Here is a 13,891-nt window from a genome sequence, read left to right as displayed (position 1 = left end):
GTTGTTTCTTTAAAAGATCATTGATTTTTAACAACTGGGCAAAATACCCTGTTTATTGTAAAATGTGGCTAGACTATAAACTTCAATATACATAAACAGACTGTTCACTGATCTGAATGCCCAGCAGGACATATGAGAGTCACATGGGTTGAGGGGTGATTCTTTGTTTTACATGACATTCTGTAGTCTTCCCTGTAGGTTTCTGCTCAAATCATTGTGATAAAAAAATGCCACTACTCAAAAATTGTTTGAGAAATTCCGGGCAGGAAGCAATAGCATATGTGCACCTGCCTAGCAAGATGTTTTGTGGATGAGGTCTGGGGATAAAGACAGAAGCACTGGAGAGAGCATGGAACTGTCTCTTGAAAAGATACCAGAGTGAATTTATGCTTGTGAAGATAGAAGATGATGTTACCAAGCTGAACTTACAAACAAGATATTCTTGAGAGAGAGGGCCATCAGCAGTGCTTATTTATGGCTCAGATGACAAGTTTGGGCACAGTGGGACATTGATCAATCTCTCTATTTCTCTGAGGAAACTCATGTTGCTCCAACACAATGACAACAGAAAGGAATGAAGTATTCCTCTGGTGCAGAAAGGACATTGCGGCCTTTAAGAATGGTACTCTAAGGGAGCTAGTACTCTGGGAAGAAAATTGGGCATTCTATAGTCTAAAGTGACTCCATAGGCTATAGAAATGAAAGAGAAAGTCAGAGAAAAAAGAACCTCAGGAATATCACAAAATAACTGAGAGAGACTTTAAACTAGCTTGAGGAACATTAAGCCAATGATAATTGAGTATTAATGCTCATATGGTTTCATATATACTAGAAGCTGATAGTTCGGATAAAAATTCCAATAATGTTGGTTTAAGTAATTAAAAAACTTATTAATTCCTATTAAGCATCCTGTGTCCTCAGGAGATGAATTCTGGTGGATGTTCTCCCACAGTACAACAAACAAAACAAGTACAAACAAAATCCCTGTACCCTAATTCCAGAGATTTTGAAATCCATATGATAACACAACAACAACAACAACAACAACAACAACAACAACAACAAAAACTCGGTAATGTAATAATACCTGTTTTATGAATGAAGATTAAATGGGTCATCAGGAAATATTTAGTCTCTCTGGAAAAGATGAACATAAAACTAGATCAAGGAACCATGTGGGGAGTGCCAAGCTATGAAGTCTAAGAGTGATATGACTCAGAGAACATGGAAAGTTGTGTGAGAAGGTCCTAATGCTTTTCACTTAGAACTTGTATTTGATCAACAGACAGTAGGAACTGTTAAACAGATGGCAGATCACGGAGCAGGGCAAGGAGATTGTTAAAATATATAAATTAACAAACGGCTTAGCATCATGCCTGGTACTGAACATAATTTCAATACATTGAATTAATGAAATATCTAGTATATAAAGATGATTCTGGTAGCTAAGCATTATATACATTGTAAAGATTTTTTTTAATTTTTTAAGGTTTATTTAAGTAATCTCTACACCCAACATGGAGCTCGAACTCACGACCCCAAGATCAAGAGTCACATGCTCTTTCTACTGAGCCATCCAGGCGCCCCAGCATTATACACTTTGGAAGGAAGTTACTATGTATAGAATACACCTAAGAAGTGGGGATTGATGATCCCCCTCCTTTGGAGCAGAGTTCTACTTAAGTTGTTTGGAATTCTATTTGGGAGATTTGCCTACATACATACATACACACATACATACATACTCTTTTCCTCCATTTATTTATTCATTCAGTCATTTATTTATATCAACATGAACTTATGAATACATACTTTATACTTTGACTTATATATAATCCAATACAGTTTTACTTATTTTCTTGTTCAAATTGTTACAGATTTGACCATTGAAACCTCATTCAGTTGGCTCTTGTATCCCTTTGACTTAATTCCATCAACGTGTGTACGTCCTTGTGTGTGTGTTCATCCATGCACGTGTAGGTGCCAGGACTTTCTTAGGCTTTGGCATCACAAGATGTTACAGGCTTATCCTGTATATTTCCTGTTCTAGTTTTAGAATCAGCCATTTCTCCAAGAATCCCTGGTTATTTTCATTGGAGAATTGCATTAGAAACCAAGGCACTAGGTGTAAGGTGTCTTCTTTTGATGATAATTAACACTCGTGTCTCACATATAGCTGGAGTATAACAGGCAGCTCTCGGGACGATCCAGAGGCTTTTCTGGCTTTTAAACACTGCAAAATTCACAGACGTGCTATAATCTTTGATTTAAAGCTTCTTCTGGTTATTGAATAAATTTCCAGGTAGCTCCTGTTTTAGAGAGTGCTACATAGTAGCTAAGAAAATGGGTCGCCAGAGTCTGAATTCCAGTTGCATCACTAAATGGCAGGATATTCAATCTATGATTCTTTCCTTACCTATAGAATAATAATATCAATATTGTCTTAGTTGTGCAATCATAAGGATTAAATTATACGTAAAATTTTAGAACCTTGCCTTGTATATAGTAAGCAATCTACATAATGCTAATATTATCTACATACTTAAAGCTAAGAATATTATTATTTGATTATATTAATATAATATATTAATTATTAGGAGCTAGACCTAGACGGGTATATAAACACTCAATAGTGGTTTATTTTCTGTTTTTATATTTATTCACCCAACATGTATTTATTGAGAGTCTGGAGATACAATGATAAACAAAAAAAAAAAAGCCTCTAAAATGAGGATTATGAAGAGTTCTAAGTTAGGTTTTTACCTACTTTTTGTTATGTACTACATTCAATGTTTTAATGTATTGGCTTCTCATCATCAGTAGGACATCTAAATTGAGATCCCCAAAGGTACTTGAATATATGATGACTTGGAAAAATGGCAGGATAAGTCTGGATGCGAGGCACCTTTATGTTTTAATTTTAATTTAACAAATTTGCACACTACAGAATGCAATGGTTCTATCATGGACATATATTGTCTTTCCACTTATTTCTTCACTTATTTCCAACAGGTAATGAGAGTCTAAACTTTGGTTAATGAATTTTCTTATTAATCCAACCTAAAATAACTAAAATATTCATCTAATTAATTTCGAGTCTAAGAATTTTTAAATGGATAAAAATATTGTATTTTATCAGCTCAAATATTGGACAAAAAAACAAAATAAATTTAAATCATGTATTTGACTTCACCAATCAATTTAAACAACTGAGTGCTCAGTGAAATCAGTATTCTAATTGGGTTTGTGTCCACAGCACTGATATCTCTGTCCTGTCATTAAAATCTTTTTGGAAGCGTGGGCTTGAAGCACATTTCTTGATATATTTATGTATATATCTGACCTTTTAATATAGTTTCCTTTTAATTTGCTTCATTTGTCTTATTTTATCTCTTTCGGTTTTTCTATTTAGTCTCTTTTAAGTTAAAATGTTTACACCTGAATTTTTAATATAAGACCTCAGTTCAGAAAGTGTTCAGGGTAGGGGGCTGGAGGGACTCAAGCTTGAGTAGTAAAGGGCAAAATTTGACAAACAAGTTTGTCAAGCCCCTGGAGCCTACACAGCACGTTTTGACCTTCTTTCTAAATCTCCTACTTTGCAAAATTGGTAATATTGTTATTAAAAGAGGATTCCTTTTTCGTGTTCTTTTTATGGCCTCAGTTTCATTAGCTTTCATTTCCCTACATTGAATTTCAAAAGCCACTTAGCTACCCAGGCTCCTCGTTTATCCAAGTCATTCCGATTTTTACTATTCAGCTCCTTTGCAGTGATTGGCTCACCTCCCCTTTCCAAAAATCAGCACATTTCCTCACCTAATGCACACTCTTTGTACCAGGTCGCTGTGCGTGCTCCCATCCCCTGACAGTGCCTGTGAAACACTCCATCTCCCAACTGCTCAGCAAGTTTTTAAATCCACTCACAGATTAACCTTGACTAGCCTATATTTTCTAGTGACTAGAACTCAATAGAGTTCTTCTAAGAGTGAGATAAATCAGGGATCAGTTTTTGTGTCCTAAATACTGAGAATTCATTCTCTTCATTTTTTTTCCCTTTGCTGCTCAGGAGTTGTTTATCGAGTTGTGCTGAATGTACAATCTTATTAGGTATTAAAATACACAGATACACACATACACATACACATTAAAAACTTTCCTTCATCATGATTCCACAAAAATTTGCTTGGTTTTAGAAGCAGAATATATTAATTAAATCTTTTAATGACTTACCATTCAAATATTTCCTCAATTCAGACCCATCTGCCACCTATTTAGGGCACAGCAGGTTGTTTCCCAGCCCATTTTAACCAGTGACTTCATCTGAAGAGCTATTTTGTGTGTGTGTGTGTGGGGGGGGGGTTGGTCTTTGTTTTTAATACATCTTTCCCATTTTTTAAATTACACTATATTTGGTTTGATAATTTCAAAAGAATCATAATAATTCTAATGCATTGGACTATAGACTTAAAATACCATGTGTTTATCAATGTATTTTAAAAAATATTTTTAGTGAATTTGTAACCCAGCTGCAATAAATCTATTATGACTTATTCAAAACAATGAAGTTTTAAAACTACTGCCATCAATTAAAACAATGACGTTTTAAAACTACTGTCATCAAAACTCAATGGCTATTTAATTAGTGTGATATACCACCAGCGTGCTTTATTTTAGAGAAGCATGGAATAGGTTATTGGTGGACTCTACAGAAAAAACATAACCCCATATGTAGCCCCTTTTTAATAAAATATCAATTTTTGTGTAACTTTGTAGAGAATGTATTCAGGCTTTTGCTTCCATACATATACTTCAATATGGTTCTCACATTTCAAATACTCAATTTGTATTAAATGCAAGCATGCATATGGTAGTTGAAGAGCCCTCTGAACTCGCCTTCCTATACTCAATGTGAATTTTATGTATTGGCTGTTTCTCACACATTCCACATGCTGTCCCTAACCCATACTTGAGTTTTATCAATGTTTATCACTTTTTGCGCATGCTTTTTGGTGTAAGCATGTGTTTTTGTGTAAGTGTTTAAATATTATGTTTTGCTTCTCTTACGTTATGGAAAACTTTAAAACAATTATATGACTTTAAAGTCTTTATATTTGTGATCCTACCATTTAGATAAATATAGAAATCATTGGGCATGTCCAAAGTTCTGACACTTAAGCCTTAATTAGATCCTTTTTAAATATAACCTGCCCGGGGGCGCCTAGGTAGCTCAGTCGGTTAAGTGTCCGACTTCGGCACAGATTATGATCTCACAGTCTGTGAGTTCGAGCCCCGCATCGGGCTCTGTGCTGACGCTCAGAGCCTGGAGCCTGCTTCGGATTCTATGTCTCCCTCTCTCTCTGCCCCTCCCCCACTCATGCTCTGTCTCTCTCTGTCTCAAAAATAAATAAAAACATTTAAAAAATTAAAATGAAAAATAAATATAGCCTGCCATTTGTATTCACCTATGGATATAAAAACAGAACATGTAAAACACTCTAGAAATATACTGTAGAGAATTAGTTTCCTCACTATAGTAAATGGCTTTCAGATCCTTTATACAACGTATGAGGTGCCCTGTGACTAAGTATCCAATGAAGGCTTTTCTTATACCTCTCTTTGTACTAAAAAAAAGAAACCCAGTCAGTTTTTTCTTCACTAAATGACAATTTTTAATCATCTCAATTTCCTTCAAACTTTAGATTATTTTATTTCATCAAAATAAATGTCACTGTATTTCAATTTTGTATCCATGTATTTACATGTCTGGTCACAAGATGAACATCTAATTATAATGTGGCATTATTAAATGGAGTATTGACTTAAAAGTGGGGTTTATGGTGATTAAGATGAATAGATGTCTCTAAAGCAAATTGATTACACTCTAAATAGCTGTGCACATTTCAAAAAGGGCATCGCTCAAGCTAAAATATAATCTCAACAAAAACAGGTCCATTTACAGATTCTATCCTATTACTTTGTTTGGAACAAACATGCAAATAATCACCCTAACCTGCAATGAAGTATTTTATGGGATTCATAAACACACCCAGATCATGACCTGGTGTATCATTTCTGACTATTAAAAAGCTGGTTCATTTTCTGACTATTTCATCTTGGGAAATGGGCAGCTGTATCCAGTAATAGCATGAATACAGCAGACATAAAAACAGTTCAAAATATGCCTTGTTGGGGCTTACTATAAACTTCAAATAGAGTCGCATTTTCCTTCATCCATTTCTACATGGTGCTTGAATATGTGGCAAAGTTTTGTTAATAAAATCACTGGGAACTTAATATGAGAAAACCTTAAACTATTCTTCCAAGTATGCGATGGCTCGGATTGTTTTTAGGTGCACCAAATGGTTCAGCTAAGTAAATATTATTTAAATAAATATTTGGTCTAAATAGCTATACAAAGTGTGTTTCTCTGATCAGTTATGCATCACTGTGGAGTTTGCTGGAAATGCAGAATCTCAGGTTGGTTTGTATACCTTCTGTTTCAGAGTGGGCATCGTCAAAAGATCCTGTAGATGATTCTGATGCATGTTAATGTTTGAGAAGTCCAGGTCTGTTTGATTATCATGTAATTAGAGTTCGAACCTAAACTGTATTTTTCCAAATCAACATCGTTCCCATTCAACTGTGCCTGTGTACAGCTAAAGAGAGGATGACATCAGAGGTTTGTATCTTTTAACATATATTTAGTCGGAATGGCTTAAGTACTAGGACGCGCCAGACTCCGTGCTAGGTTTGGACTGTGCAAAGGTGGCAAGAAATCAGCTCATGCACTGTAGGAGTGCCATGTCTGGTGTAAGGACAGATAGAGAAATAATGGCAGTTTGGTGTAACAATTTGGAGTTGAGAAATTCACTTCCACATTGCAAAGCGATTTTAAAAAGAGGTAGAAGAAATTTCATTGGAAGGCCTGTTTATACATTGCCTTCTAACACTAAACAAATCTTCCTAGATATTTGACAGAGACTATGTTTAGCAAATTGCACTATCAACTTGACTTATCTATACATCTGCATATATATGTATATAGTGTAATTGATATATAACTAAAATATAAATAATCTAACACCTGCATTTTGTATATTCCATACACACATTTTAAATTTACATTTGCATATAACAGACAGAGTGATTAAGAACAAAAAGGCAAAATAATTACCCCAAGGTCACAGGATGAGTAACAAATAAAGCTAGAAATCAAGTTTATTTATGCAAACAAATAAACGTTTTCCTCACTAGATCTAACAAGAAAGCATTTAAGGAATTGACTTTGTAATATTTCCTTCTTTTGCAACAGTTAATTGTTGTTGTTGTTGTTATGTTGCTGACAAAATCTTTGATTTAGGAACGGGCATGCTTTTTTGACCATGTATAATATAGATGATCAGTTAATCTCATTGCGGACATACCATAATCATGACTTAAAAATACTTTCTTGAAGACATTCATTTCAGTGGAAAATTAATGAGAAACTTAAAATCATCTTCAATTGTTCTGAATTCCACGATACTGGACCTATAATCTTTTAAAAATATTTTCTAAAGTTTCAATTTTATCTTTTATTTCTGATCAGCTTTTGAAACATCAAAAGTATGGCTTTCTATATATTAACTTTTTAGGGAGATTTTAACTGGTTATATCCAAGTAGCAATGGTGCAAGCTTGAGCAGTTGAGCCCTACTAAAGGAGCAGATGGCCTGTCTGAGATTTTGCAGCTCAAGTAGTAAAGCCTCATTTAAAAGCAGCCAGAAACCAATGGACAGTGTTCAAACTCTGAATGCAGAAGAATAAACACTTTTTCTAGGGTTTATTTGGAAAACTCTGTGACAGTTGGGCATCTGGATATGGTAGAAAGAAAAAAAATGTAAAGCTATAATTGAATCCTGTCCATTTGAATTAGATGATCCATTCTCTGTAATTAAGACTAAGTAGTGGGTATCTGTCATGAGCCAAATTAATAGAAATTAATTCAAAAACCTTGGAAGGGACATGCCATGCTGATCTGTGTAGCATGACCCTGAAGAGGACATTTTATTATATGAGTAAGATTTCATTGTCAAAAAGAAATGTCACTCTGGCAAATGCTGAATAAGGCAAGTAAGTTTTTCAGAGGGTAAAGTGCTTATTAATTAGATGTAAATTAGCATGCTGAGGGTGCCATTTGATAAATGCTTCCCGAAAACTAAATGGTACCCTCTTGTATGGAAAAGTCACTCACTCAAGGGTGAGGACACTACTTTTAAAGACTGGTCTATTTCTTTTGCAATCTTATTTGTTTCCTCTTTAGTGTAAAGAATGGTGTAGTGCGGTTAAAATACAGTCGTTTTAGGTTTGTGAATGCAAAACCGTGAGGAACAAATCACAAATGGTTTGTAGTAAAGTTTCTAAGGAATGTTAGCTTAGTATCTTTACTACAAACCATTCATGATTCATCCACAGAGGTGGAGACCAGGAGGCTGATCCAATTAATGATATTGATATACCATAGTTTCTAGAAGCTTCACAATCATTTCAGGCTGCAGAAAGAAAGGCTCTGGAAGCTGTGGTTCACACAGAACGGTTATGTATCTGTTTATGCGATTCTAATGGACTAATCACCTGTTTTTTTTTATTTTTATTTTTTTTATTTTTGAGAGAGAGAGAGTGCAACTGGGGGACGGACAGAGAGAGAGGGAGGACAGAGGATCCAAAGCATGCTCTGCACTGACAGTTTCACTGCGGACAGCAGCAAGCCCCATGTAGCACTTGAACTCACGAACCAGGAGGTCATGCCCGGAGCCCAAGTCAGTCGCTCGACTGACTGAGCCACCCAGGCGCCCCGTCACCTGTTATTTTTTGCGTTATTATTTCAGCTTAGCTCTAACAACATTATACTCATATTTTGTGTACTAACAATTATCTGCATGTGAGAATGAGATAAATTAGAATAGGATTCCTGCCTTTAAGAAACTTTCCAAGAAACAATCCTCATCTACTGATTTTGGATCCTAGCCTGCATTTTTCTCCCCATTTTTACTTTCTCTTCAGCTGTGCCTTCTGATATACACTTATTTTATCTTTTTAAAAATAATTATGGTATTTTAAAAGTTTTTTCAAGCTTTGTTATTATTGTTATATAATATATGTAAGTTTAAGGTGTACAATGTAATACTTTGATCACTTGTGTATGTGGCAAAAATTACTATAATAAGGTTAGTTAACACTTCCATCCCATCACATAATTTCTATTTTTGTGTGTGATGGTAACATTTAACATTTATTCTCTCCACAACTTTCAAGTATATAATGAGGTATTTTTAATTATAGTCACCATACTGTACATTAGATCCTCGGATATTCATGTTATGCCTAGAAGTTTGTACCTTTTGACCAACATTTGCCACTCCCCCCGGCCGCTATGAGTTCATCTTTTTTTAGATTCTACAAATAAGTGAGAACACACAGTATTTGTCGTTCTGTGATTTATTTCACTTAGCAAAATGCCATTGGTGTCCATCCGCGTTATTGCAAATGGCAGGATTTCCTTCTTTATTATATGTAATATTATTCAACCATAAAAAAGAAAATGTTATATATACCTAAATATATATAGTATTTTCTTTAGCCTCTCATCTGTTGATGGACAGGTAGATATGGCTTATGCTTTATAAATCATGCTGCAATGAACATAGAAATGCATATATCTTTTAGTTAGTGATATCATTTCCTTCAAACACATACCCAGAAGTAGGACTGCTGGATCATATGGTAGTCCTATTTTTAATTTTTTGAGGAGACTCCATACTGTTTTCTATACTGGGTACTCCAATTTACATTCCCACCAACGGTACACAAGGGTTCCCTTTTCTCCACAGCCTTGCAAAATGTCTCTTCACAGCCTTGCAAAAAGTCTCTTCTACTTTTGTTATAGTAGCCATTCTATTAGGTGTGAGGTGGTACCCCATTGTGGATTTGATTTGCATTTTCCTGATGATTAGTGATGTTGAACATTTTTTCAGGTACTTGTTGGTGTCTATATGTCTTCTTTTAGAAATTTCTGTTCAATTTCTTTGTCCATTTCTTAATAAGAGTTTTTTGGTTTTTGGTGTTCTTTTTTTTCTATTGAGTTGTATGTGTTTCTAATTTATTTTGGACATTAACCTTATCAGACAGGTGGTTTGCAAATACTTATTTCTCATTTCATAGGTTGCCTTTGTATTTTGCTGATGATTTCTTTTGCTGTGCAGAAGCTTTTTAGTTTGGTGTAATCCCACTTATTTTTGCTTTTGTTGCTTGTGCTTTTGGTGTCATATCCAAAAACTTATTGCCAGGACCAAAAAATCAAGGACTTTCCCCTATGTTTTCTAGTACTTTTAGAATTTGGGGTCTTACATTTAAGTCTCTAATGCATTTCCTAGTTAGTTTTCGTGAGTGAGATAATATAGTCCAATTTCATTCTTCTGCATTTGGCTAACCATGTTTCCCAAAATCATCTGGTGAAAGAGATTATCCTTTCCCTATTGAATATTCTTGGTTGAAAATATATATGGGGGTTATTTCTGGCCTCTCTATTCCGTTACTTTGGTGTATGTGTCTATTTCTTTGTCAGTACCATACTGTTGTATTTACTATTGTATTATAGTTTTCATATTATAGCATTGTAATATAGTTTGAAATCAGCAATTTTGATCCCTCCAGCTTTACCCTTCTTTCTTAGTATTGCTTTGGTTTGTCAGAGTCTTTTGTGGTACCATATAAATTTTAACATTGTTTTTTTTTCTATTTATGTAAAAAAAATTCCATTGGAATTTTGATAGAGATTGTACTGAATCCAGAGACGTACTTTGGGTAGAATGGACATTTTAATAATATTAGTTCTTCTGATCCGAGAACATGAGTGATCTTTCTATTATTTGTGTCTTCCTCAATGTCTTTCATCAGTATCTTATAATTTTCAGTGTAAAAATGTTTTATCTCCTTGACCTGCAAGGCTTCTTCTGAAAAATCTGCTGATAGCCTTATGGATATTTTCTTATATGTGATAGATTTTTTTTTCTATTTCTACTTTTAAAATTCTCTCTGTCTTTGGTTTTAGACACTTTTATTTTTAATTTACCTAGGAAAAGATTATTTGGAGTTGACATTGGAACAACCTATTAGTTGTGTGTAATTATGTATCTAAATCTCTCCCCAGATTTGTGTAGTTTTCACTTTCTTTCTTTCTTTCTTTCTTTCTTTCTTTCTTTCTTTCTTTTTTTATTTTACATTTATTTATTTTTGAGAGACAGGGAGAGACAGAACACAATCAGGGGAGGGGGCAGAGAGAGAGGGACACACAGAATCCAAAGCAGGCTCCAGGCTCTGAGCTGTCAGCACAGAGCCCAATGCAGGTCTTGAACCCATGAACCGTGAGATCATGACCTGAGCTGAAGTCAGACGCTCAACTGACTGAGACACCCAGGCACCCCATAGCCATTATTTAATCTTTCTGCCCCCTTTCTTCCTCTCTTCTTCTCTGGGATTCCAATAATGCATAGATTGCTCCTTTTAATGCTATCCTATAATTCATATGGGACCTTCTCATTCTTTTTGGTCCTCTGGAAGAATGATTTCAAATAACCTGTCTTCCTATTCATTAACTATTTCTTCTGCTTTGTTGAATTGGCTGTTGAACTTCTCTATTGAATTCTTCAATTCAATCACTATATTCTCAACTCTTGGATTTCTGTTTTGTGTGTGTGTGTGTGTGTGTGTGTGTGTGTGCTTTCTCTATGTTTGTTAAACTTCTTTTGTTCATGCATTTATTTCTTAATTTTGTGTAGTTGCATATCTTTGTTTTCTTATGGTTCACTGAATTTCATTAAAAGGATTATTTTGAATTCTTTATAGTTTGTAGATCTTCATTTCTTCATGATCAGTCATTGAAGTTTGATCCATTTACTTTGGTGGAGTCATGTTTCCTTGATTATTTATTATCCTTGTGGTCTTATGTTGGTATTTGCATATTTGACAACCAGCCACCCCTTTCAGTTTTTATGGCTTGGCTTCAATAGTCAAAACTTTTCACCATTCAGCTTGTCCAATTATTCTGATGGGTCATCTGATGGTGTCTGCGAGTGGGCTGGCTGTGGAAATCCTTGGGTGGCCTGGTGCTGAGGTGATCAAAACTCTGATTCCATGGTAGTGACCCTGACACTAAGTCCAGTTGTGATCCTGGGTTCATAGTGGTCTTGTAGCTTGGCTTCACAGGTACTGATTGGGAGCCTGAAGTCACAGAATCTACCCAGCACTACAGGAGCTAGATGGTGTTGGGATTTGTTGGGAGGTTGAGTAGGTGGAAGCCTGCTGAAATCCTGGTGCCATAGGAGCTGCCCAGTGCCATGGGAGAAGTCTGGTGCTGAGGTTAGCCAGAAACTTGAGTTCATGGGAGTCAGCTGGTAACCTGGGTTTGTGGGTGCTCATTGGCAACCTGGCGCCACAAGAGTCACATGGGTCAGTGCAAACTGACATATTCTGAGATGGATTGAATCTTTGTATGTTCAGAGGCCCTCTCAGAACTTGGAGCAGAAGAAGCCACTGGGTCACCTGGGGCAGCTGGGGTTGACTGGTGCCCAGATAGGCCAGGGTCCTGGATACACAGAGGTGCCTAGGAGCCTGGAGCTGAGGAGGCTGCCTGGAGCCGTGGGTGCTGCCTGGATCTGCTAAAACTCGCAGGCATCAGGGTAACGCAGTGGCCTGGATTAACAAGGTTCTACTGGGGCCAGGTGACAATTCTTTATACTATCTTTGTCTCACTTTTTTGTCTTTTTGACCTCTGATCTCACTTGCTGTATTTTAATATTTCTATCTCCAGCTTCCTGTCTCACTGTCTTGCCCTCTTACTTCTATTCTTCCCTCCCTCTTCCAGCCTATTTATCCCCTTCCTTTGTTCTTTACCTCTTATTCTTTGTCCATTCTTGAACACTCCCCCTCTTGGCCTTCCTTTCTTTACCACCACCCCTGCCCCCTTTTGATGTGTCTTATCTCTCTGTTGTCCTCTCTTTATCTGATCTTCCTAATCCGGGATGATTTTTATCCCAATCATCCACCTGTTTTAAATATCTTATCATGAGTGGACTAAGGAGTAGGGGTTCATTGCTATCTTACCTATCTAAATATGTGGAACACAGGGCCCTGGTTAGAGTTTTGTTGTTTTTTTTTTGTGTATTTTGTCACTGTTTCTTGTTAGGTGGAACCTATTATTGCTGCAAAATTATATAGTTTTACTTTGTTTTGTATAATGGGGAAAAAACAACTAAATTAACCTTCTTGTTAATTCTTAAATATAGTGTAACTGTCTCCAGGTAGTTTAGACCAATTGGGAGGTCACCTGGGTAGCTTAGTCGGATGAGCTTCTGACTTTGGCTCAGGTCATGATCTCACAGTTCGTGAATTTCAGTGCCGTGTCAGGCTCTGTGCTAACAGCTTAGAGTCTGGAGCCTGCTTCAGATTCTGTATCTCCCTCTCTCTCTGCCCTTCTCTCTCTCAAAAGTAAATAAACATTAAAAATAAACCAATTTGTAAAAATTGCCCAATTGTCTACTGGGGAAAGAGAAGGGAAATATAAGGGGGAAAATGCCATTTCAACTCGTTTTTCTCCCCTTCTTCCTGGACTGTGAAATAATTCCAGATCTTGAATATTGGTGGAATGCAGATGAACCTTGTACAATTACACAGAACATCTAGATACCTACTCACTACTCCACAGTTTGAGTTCATCCACATTTCCCTTAAAAATGATGACTTGTTTAGTTGCACAATCTTGGATATAATTTTAAACAACTTTCAACACAACACATGAAAATTCAAATATGAGGATATCTTTGTAAGATTGAATTTACAGGTTTTGTTTCAATATTTCC

The sequence above is a fragment of the Felis catus genome, chromosome F2, assembly GCF_018350175.1.
Source record: "Felis catus isolate Fca126 chromosome F2, F.catus_Fca126_mat1.0, whole genome shotgun sequence".
In the NCBI taxonomy this organism is placed as follows: Eukaryota; Metazoa; Chordata; class Mammalia; order Carnivora; family Felidae; genus Felis; species Felis catus.
The sequence above is the reverse complement of the archived record's forward strand: the minus strand, read 5'-3'. Positions refer to the sequence as shown.